This window comes from Martes martes (assembly GCF_963455335.1).
Source record: "Martes martes genome assembly, chromosome: 6".
Classification (NCBI taxonomy): domain Eukaryota; kingdom Metazoa; phylum Chordata; class Mammalia; order Carnivora; family Mustelidae; genus Martes; species Martes martes.
This window is the reverse complement of record NC_137893.1, coordinates 148,305,317-148,313,835: the sequence shown is the minus strand read 5'-3', so window position 1 is coordinate 148,313,835 and position 8,519 is coordinate 148,305,317.

Below are 8,519 nucleotides of genomic sequence, written 5' to 3'. Positions count from 1 at the left end.
AAAATAGAGCTACCTTATGACCCAGCAATTGCACTACAGGTATTTGCCCTAAGGATATAAACGTAGTGATCCAAAGGGGCACGTGCACCCAAATGTTTATAGCAGCAACGTGCACAATAGCCAAACTATGGAAAGAACCTAGATGTCCATCCACAGATGAATGGATAAAGAAGAGGTGGTATATATACACAATGGAATACTATGCAGCCATCAAAAGAAATGCAATCTTGGGGCAGCTGGGTGGCTCAGTGGGTTAAAGCCTCTGCCTTCGGCTCGGGTCGTGATCCCAGGGTCCTGGGATCGAGCCCCACATCGGGCTCTCTGCTCAGCGGCGAGCCTGTTTCCCTTCCTCTCTCTCTCTGCCTGCCTCTCTGCCTACTTGTGATCTCTGTCAAATAAATAAATAAAATCTTTAAAAAAAAAAAAAGGAATGCAATCTTGCCATTTGCAACGACATGGATGGAACTAGAGGGTATCATGCTTAGCGAAATATGTCAATCAGAGAAAGACAACTATCATATGATCTCCCTGATATGAGGAAGTGGAGATGCAATGTGTGGGGCTTAGGGAGTAGGAACAGAATAAATGAAACAAGATGGGATCGGGAGGGAGACAAATAATAAGAGACTCTTAATCTCACAAAACAAACTGAGGGTTCCTGGGGGGAGGGGGGTTGGGAGAGGGTGGTGGGGTTATGGACATTGGGGAGGTATGTGCTATGGTGAGTGCTGTGAAGTGTGTAAACCTGGCAATTCACAGTCCTGTACCCCTGCGGATAAAGATACATTATATGTTTTAAAAAAAAGTAAAAGTAAAAAAAAAAAAAAGTAAAAAAATTTTTTTTTTCAAAAAAGTACAGCAGACAGACCTTCAACACTATGCTTGGGGAGCCATTTTAAGCAACAAAATCTGTTCCCACCCCAAGTACAGAAAGGTAAAAACCATGGTACTAAGCAGACTGAAAAAAACAAAATTTGTTCACACTATGGGCATTTAAACCAAAAGGAGGGCATTGCTTTGTTTGCCCTCGGATGGCAACATGCAAGTTAGACAACTCTGATTTTTTATGACTCTATTCATGTCTGCAATTAACTATGAAAAGAGTAGGTTGATTTGGGGGTTACAAATAAATTCTTGCAACCAAACAAATCCTGAAACATGTAATCCATGAATAATTGGGATTAAGTTGTATATTTAAAAAGATGTAAGAGTTCATACCTGTATTTTCAATCCCAACCCCAAATCTCAAGGTTCAAACGGGCCTTGCCCCTGCCATGTTTGTGAATCTTTGTTAGTGCATTACCTCAGTGTAAATCCCACTGTTCCCAATGTATTGATTTATCTGCCCAATCAACAAACTAGATGCAGTGCAACCACACTTCCAGTCACTCTGACCACCTTCTCTACCTAACCTGTCACTACCCTGTTCGCTAGGACAGCAGGCTTCTTAGGGAAGAGCCAATGATGCTGAGCAACGATGAATGGGCCCTTAGAAGAACGGATGGGAGACATGATAGTTTGCGCCAAACTGGTGTCAACGTCTCGTGTTCTTTCTGTGACAACGGTCCATCTTCTCTGGGTGATGAAATCCCGGGGGGGGGGTAGGTTATCGTGATTGAGATCCTTGGAGAATCTCTCTTTAGGCAGATGAGGGGAATTCAGAGAGAAACTTCAACTCAAAATAATCTCTATACCAAAGGGACATGTGCTGGGGTGCCATGTCCTGAACTTCTTCAGTATCAACAAAGTGTAGTTTATTTAAGTTAATGTTCCAAGAGAAAATCTCAGAAATGTCCACTTAAAGGCAATGAAAAGTAAGCAAAAGTAAACTAATACTAAAGAAGAGTCTATAATTCAAAGAAGAAACCACATTGTCAAAGTCACAAATTTCTGAGTGTTCAGTTATAGTCTCGAATCTATGTGCTTCTCAGGAAGGCAGAAAGCTACAGCCTCCCTGGCTTGGCCTGTCAGAGCACAGAGTCTGGAGCAGAATACAAATCTAGAGTTAAATCAAGAACATGCGGAGAAAAGAAATCAAGTGAGGTAAACGCCAAAATCTGTATGTAAAATTTATCCAAGTCCTTTGCCGACCACTAAATTATACAACCACAAGGAGGGGCCAGGGGGTGGTGGTGGGGAGGTGCTGGGATCCGACAAAGAAAACTCAGCTTCTAGAAACTAAGAAATCTCAGCAGAGATTTCAGTTACCATTATCTTCGGGGGAATCCACCCTGGAGTTTGAGTCCATTCAGATTAACCGTATGCTAGAACAAAGTACTCTTCAGAGACATCACAGACCCTGACCTTCTAAATACATTGTTCAAAATGTGCAAAATACACTGCACAATCTATTGTTCCAAATCTGAAATTAAGGCACACCGGGGTGGCACAGTCAGCTGTACTCAACTCTAAGTTTCAGCTCAGGTCGTGATCTCAGGGTCATGAGATCGAGCCCAGCATCGGGCTCTGGGCTCAGCGTTGAGTCTACCTGAAGTTCTCTCTCCCTCTCCCTTAGCTCCTCCTGCTCGTGCTCTCTCTCTCTAAAATAAATAAATAGATCTTCAAAAATTTTCAAATTAAAAATAAGCAAAGGACTATATCAACAAACAGGAAAATGACTCATACTCAAGAAAAAAAATCAATACTGGAAGTAATCAAGATGTTGTACCTACTAGGAAAGGAATCTAAATAAACTATCATAAACACATTAAAATATGTAAAGAAATGCATACATATAATTTCAAACAATTAAAATTAATTACAAATGGGACTTCTCAGTTTGAGAATTCTTTTTAAAGGTTTTATTTATTTGACAAGATCACAAGTAGGCAGAGAGGCAGCAGAGAGAGAGGAGGAAGCAGGCTCCCTGCCAAGCAGAGAGCCCAATGCGGGGCTCAATTCCAGGACCCTGGGATCATGACCTGAGCTGAAGGCAGAGGCTTTAACCTATTCAGTCACCCAGGCGCCCCTCAGTTTGAGAATTTTAATACATTTTCAAAAATCCAGTAGATGGGCTTAACAACAAAAGGAAGAAAACATGTATGCAATCAAAGACAGATTGTTAGAAAATATCCTTTCTAAAGACAGCAATGAAAAGGACTACTAACAATGAACAGGTAGAATTTGAAATTAAAAACACAGTAGCACTTAGATTAACATACCCCAAGTGAAACACATACGAATCTGAAAAAACCACGTACAAAAGCTTCATGAGGAAAAACTGTAAAACTCTTGACCGAAATCAAAGAACTCAAGAAGTCTGAAGATGCTCCATTTTCCTGTTTGACAAGGCTCAACGCCATCAAGATGTCCGTTCTTCCCAACTTGATATTCGACTCAACACAATCCTGACTCCAACATGTTTTTTATGGTTATTGACAAAATGCTTCTTAAATTGTACGATGAGGTAAAAGGCCCAGAATGGCCACCCAGCAGGGAAGGGGAAGACCACAGCCGGGGACTGGCGCTACCCAACTTGAGACTGAATGTAGAGCTGCAGGAACCAAGACGGTGTGGTGTTTGCAAAAGAACAAATTCATCAACGGAACAGAAGAGAGAGCCCGGAACTAGAGTCACACAAACATGCGCAGTCAGCCCTCGACAAAGCAGCAAGGCAACGAGGTAAGACACGTCCCTGTAGCCCAAGCAGTGTTGACGTCCCTGTAGCCCAAGTAGTGTTGACGTCCCTGTAGCCCAAGTACTGTTGACGTCCCTGTAGCCCAAGCAGTGTTGAATCCGGACATCCACAGGCAGAAAATGAATCTAGACCCAGATCTTACACCTTTCAGAGAAATTAGCTCCAAGTGGATCATAGACCAAAATACATAACACAAAAGTATGAAACTCAGGGAAAAAAAAATCTAGATGATCTTGAGTTAGGTGATAAATGTTTGTTACAACCTGAAATGCATGATCTGTGATTTAAATGTTGGAATTCACTAAAATTAAAAATGTATTCTCTGTGAAAGACACTGTCATGCAGGGGTTCCTGGGTGGCTAAGTCGTCAACAGTCTGCCTTCAGCTGAGGTCATGATCCCAGGGGGGTTGGATGGAGCCCTACATCCGGATACCTGCTAGGCGGAGGTCTGCTCCTCTCTGCCTCCCACCCCCACTCCACCTGCTTGTGTTCCCACTCTCGCTCGCTCTCTCTGTCAAATAAATAAAATAAAATTAGAAAAAAAAGACACTGTCATGCAAACGAAAAGGCACAGACTGGTAGAAAATATGTGCAAACACATATGGTGAAAGAATGGTACTGATACATATCAAGAATTCCTAAAATTCAATATTAAGAAAATAACCTAATAAAACTTGGATAAAATATGAATAGATCCAACTTTTGTAGCAACATGGACGGGACTGGAAGAGATTATGCTGAGTGAAATAAGTCAAACAGAGAGAGTCAAGTATCATAAGGTTTCACTTATTTGTGGAGCATAACAAATAATATAGAGGACAAGGGGAGATGGAGAGGAGAAGGGAGTTGAGGGGAATTGGAAGGGGAGGTGAACCATGAGAGACTATGGACTCTGAAAAACAACCTGAGGGTTTTGAAGGGGCGGGGGGTGGGAGGTTGGGGGAACCAGGTGGTGGGTATTAGGGAGGGCACGGATTGCATGGAGCCCTGGGTGTGGTGAAAAAACAATGAATACTGTTACGCTGAAAATAAATAAAAAATTTAATTTAAAAAAAAACTAATGATGTATTATATGCTGACTAACTGAACATAATAAATAAATTTTAAAAACTAAAAAAAAAAATATGAATAGATCGGGGTGCCTGGGTGGCTCAGTGGTTTAAGCCTCTGCTTTCGGCTCACGTCATGATCTCAGGGTCCTGGGATCGAGCCCAGCATTGGGCTCTCTGCTCAGCAGGGGGCCTGCCTCCCCCTCTCTCTCTGCCTGCCTCTCTGCCTGCTTGTGATCTCTGTCAAATAAACAAATAAAATCTTTAAAAAAATATGAATAGATCTCTCACAAACTAAGATACACAGATAGCAAGTAGGCACTTGAAAAGATGTTCAGCATCGTAAGTTACCAGGGAATTGCTAATTAAAACAATGAGATGGGCGCCTGGGTGGCTCAGTTGGTCAAAAGTAGATAAAAGTATTTACTATTCTAAGATGAAAATCTCTGACTCTTGGTTTTGAATCAGGTCATGATCTCAGGGTTGTGAGTTCAAGCCCCATGCCAGACTCTGTGCTCCAGCCTGCTTAAGATTCTCTCTCCCTATGCCCCTTCCCACTCAACCCGTGCAGAGGCGCGTGCTCTCCAAACAGAGGAACAAAACAATGAGATCCCACTCCACAGACTTTTAGAGCACCAGACATCCAAGCCACTGACAACACCAGTGCTGGTGAAGATATAGACCAAAATATATAACACAAATAAATATAACAATAGGAACTCACATTGATTGCTTATGGGAGGCAAAATTGTACAGCCACTTTGAAAGACAGTTGGACAGTTTCTTACAAAACTTAGCATACAGTCCAACACATGCACTTCGTGGCATTTACCTAAATAAGTTGAAAGCTTGTATACAGAGCAAATTTGGATGACAAATAGCCACACAAAATCTTACATAGGAATGGTTATTGCAGCTTCATTAATAATTGCTAAAACTCGGAAGCAACCACAATGTCCTTCAGCAGGTAAATACACAAGCTGTGACACATCCAGGTAACGGAATACTGTTCAGGGCTAAAAGAAAGGCACTAACAAACCATGAAATGACATGGGAGAAACTTACACACATATTGCTGAATAAAAAAGCCAATCTGAGAAGCTGATGTGCCGTACGACATTCTGGAAACGATAAATCAGTGGTGGTACTAAAAAAGCTCAACAGTTGCTAGGGGGTTGCGGGGAGGGACAGAGGGAAAAAATAGGCAGAAAATGGCATTTTTAGGGCAAAGTATCATGTATGTTACTGTAACAGTGGATACATGTAGTTCTGCATTTGTCCAAAGCAATAGAATTGACAACAGGAAGAAGGTAAATGAAGAACTTTGTTTCCTAATAATGTAACAGGATTGGCCCATCCTTTTAACAGCTGAATCTCACTGATGCAAGATACTAACAGTGGAAACTACATATACGGGGATGAAGGGTATACTTCCAGCTCCTTTTTCGGTGAAATTAAAATGGCTCCAGGGGCACCTGGGTGGCTCAGTCTGTCACTATCCGGTTCTTGATATCGACTAAGGTCACGGTCTCAGAGCTGTGAGACGGAACCCCACATTGGGATGTGCCTGGGGCGCGGAGCCTGCTTGTGATTCTTCCTCTCCCTCCCCCTCTGCCTCTGCCCCTTTCCAGCTCTCTTTCAAATAATAAACAAAATGTTAAAAAAAAAAAAACCTGCTCTAAAAATATGGTCTATTAATAAAAATCATAAGATAAATAAAAATTCAAACATTTAAACCACTGCAGTACAAGTTAGCAGACTAAATTCTCAGAAGACTGAGATTTTGAGGCTAGGTGAAAAATCTAAACTCCAGTATATACGTTTACTAAAGATACATGTTAAATCGATAAGCACAAAGACACTGAAACTAAAAGGAAGCAAAAATATGTGCTCTGCATCTTGAATTGTAATAATGCTAGAGCGACCAGAATGATTGTCTAAATACAAAAACAGATAGACAGAGAGACCAGGAATATTGCCAGAGGGCAGAAGTGACAATTCATAATAATTACAGGCTCAACATATCGGGAAACTTAACATTTATAACTATGTATTCCCCAAATAATGGAAATAATGGAACTGCAAAATAGCTGAATTATGATTTGGCAAAACTACCAGGCAAATCCATAATCATAATCATGATTTTTAACACCACTCTGTAATTGACAGACCAGCTAGGCGAAATATCGATAGTGATAGGGAAGATCTGAATATCACTATTGATTACTTTTTCCCAAATGGTATTCCTAGAAAACTACATCCAATAGCTAGACAATACAAGTTCTTCTCCAGAACACATGAACCGTTTACCAATGTAGACACTAAGCTGGGCCAGAAAACAAATGTCCTTCAATTTTAAAGGAGAGCACTCTTTCAGACTATGTCCTCTGACACAAACAGAAGCAAATTAGAATCCGTAAAATTAGATACCTGAGAAAGTCCTAAGGATTTAAAAATAACAACTTGCTTTTTTAATAATACATAGGTCAAAAAAGAACTCACAGGTCAATTTAGAAAGTTACAAGTGATTACAAATAAATTATGATGAACGTATTACATACCAGTATTTGCAGAAGGCATTTATCACACTTAGAGAGAAAGACATAACTTTACATTCTTACCATAGAAAATAGGAAAGGCCTAAGATTAATTATCTAAGTGTACATCTTATAAAACTAGAGAGGACCAAATTAAATGACAAGGATGGAGAAGAAGGGAAATAACTCAGTAAGGAATCTGTGGTGTAGCAAACGAACAGTAAGTTAACAAAGGCAAAAGTTCAGAAGTTTGTCCTTTGAAACAACCACGAAAATTGTAACAACAGTGACACCAGGAGAGGGAGAAAAGAGGATACAAAGAAAAGAGAAGACAAACGCTATAGTGAGAATGTAAAAAGGTCTTAGCGCTAGAATTCCAAGAATATCAAAAATAAGTAACTATTATGAACATCTTTATTCTATTACTTTGTTGAGTTACAAAAATTATCCCAATTTCTGCCTCAGTCTTAAGAAGGCTTTCAGACACCTAATCTCATACCAAATGAGCAGCTCAACACAGAGGTCATATACCGTATGGAGTTACCACATAGGAAAGAGCAAAGTAACACCTTACACACAATTACAATCTGACTTAGCTTCACACTCATAAAGCACATAAAGGTAATCATTTCCTATTTTAAAATGAAAATCTTAGAAATGAGGTGAGACTAAGTAGGAAAGAGTTAATAAATGAAAAACACACTTCAGAAATGAAAAATAAGTTGTAAGAAATACTGGGATGACTAAATCCACCTGTGATTCCTAAAAGTTAGAAGTTTAAATTTTTTTGTCCCAATTTTAAAAGTCACACATGGTGCTGAGGACTGGGGGTTATAGGTAAATAATGAATCATTGAACACTGTATCAAAAACTAATGAAAAAAAAAAAAAAACTAGTGATGTCCTATATGTTGGCTAATTGAACAGAATAAAAATAAATAAAAATAAAAGGCTGAGTATTTTTCTTAAAAATTAAATAAAAAACAAAAGTATAATACGAAATTTAACCAAAACAAACCTTACTTTTTAAATAGTACAATGCACTAATTAAATAAGCCCCTTAATCATTTGTTCAAGAAAAATAAAAGATGCAAAGAAAAGTAACAAACTATAACTATCAAGATTAAATAGGGAGTATGATGACAGGTGTGAAGAGACCATCTGAAGTAATTAATATCTTTATTTGCTAACTGATTTATCAGCAAACTCCATCAAAGTCACATGGGCTAAAGCAGACAGAAGAAACATGAATTCGCACTATCTCTAGTTCCTAAACTGTGCCCCGAGGCATGTTAG